At 36.3% G+C, this 1120-nt stretch overlaps 1 long non-coding RNA gene across 1 annotated transcript; it reads left to right on the top strand.

The window, feature by feature from the left end:
* The first annotated feature begins 144 nt into the window (after positions 1 to 144).
* Positions 145 to 857, top strand: LOC111648670 (uncharacterized). The gene is made up of 3 exons (XR_002760182.2): positions 145 to 436; positions 584 to 672; positions 838 to 857. It is a non-coding gene; the product is annotated as an uncharacterized LOC111648670 (long non-coding RNA).
* The last annotated feature ends 263 nt before the right edge of the window (positions 858 to 1120 follow it).

Below are 1120 nucleotides of genomic sequence, written 5' to 3'. Positions count from 1 at the left end.
AAATAAAAAAAAGGATTGCATAATATTAATTTAAAGCTTTCAGCTGTGTGGATGCATCACTCATAATGCAGAAGGCGTGCAGAGTCTCTGCAGGTATAAAATGTTTGCTCTGTCGAGGTCACTGACTCGTTCGGCAGCATAAACCGACAGGACACTTACCCTCAAACAAAACACTCTGACCCCGAGTTCCAGCCAAGCCAAATTCCTGTTCAATAAGAGCACGTGTATTGCTGCTAAGGCGCACAGTGTTGTCCTACACACAGGTGACAAGCTGCCACAACTACTACCACAGCTAACTAGGGGACATAACTGGATGTCAGGATACTGGACGTGAGAGTAGGAGCGCTGCTGGTGCCACTGGTTTAATCCGACTTGACTCCTTTTTCTATGACCAGTTTCAATCAAGGATAATTGCCTCTGTAAAGGAAACGTGTTGGTGAGTTTTACCTCAAAGGTGGACGGCTGTTTTAAAAAGCTAAATAAATGTACTTTCTGGTTGGATTTGAATTTTGACATGACATGTCACACACTAATTATTCTGCTTTTGAACATCTGAAATGAGTTTTCTCTTTGCTTCTCCGAGATGCGTCAACATGCCGACTGGATCAGTAAAACTGCAGAGCATTAAGAAACTGGGACAGGAGAACCACAGCTATGAGGTTTCAGATGATGGTAATGAACCATTGTGTCTGATTTTCTTGACAGAGTTGATGCTTCATCGAAGAAAAAATCTCCAACATAAAAACGTTATAATTCATCTAATTCAGATAGAATATTATGGTTGTATGGATGTTTTATTTTGAAAAATGTAATGCATATTTAATTCTTGTGTTGCAGAACCAGCCGGCTCCTATATGTAAGTACAATATCTTATATGTATATGATTCTCCCATACAGAAATGTAATATATGACATACAGTAGATGTTGCCATATATGTCATACTATTATCACATATATACCCATAGTGACATTTGTATATACATTAAAATATCTATATTATGGACTATATATGTTAACGATATATATTTGGTTTAGATATGCAAGTTTATTAAAACAACATACATATAAAAATTCTATATGCATATATATGTTTTTCTTATTCATTTTAATGTCTATCTT

Source organism: Seriola lalandi, unplaced genomic scaffold (genome assembly GCF_002814215.2).
Source record: "Seriola lalandi dorsalis isolate HSWRI2012SDOR001 ecotype SW California unplaced genomic scaffold, Sedor1 jcf7180002045659, whole genome shotgun sequence".
Lineage (NCBI taxonomy): Eukaryota > Metazoa > Chordata > Actinopteri > Carangiformes > Carangidae > Seriola > Seriola lalandi.
The sequence above is the reverse complement of the archived record's forward strand: the minus strand, read 5'-3'. Positions and strand labels throughout refer to the sequence as shown.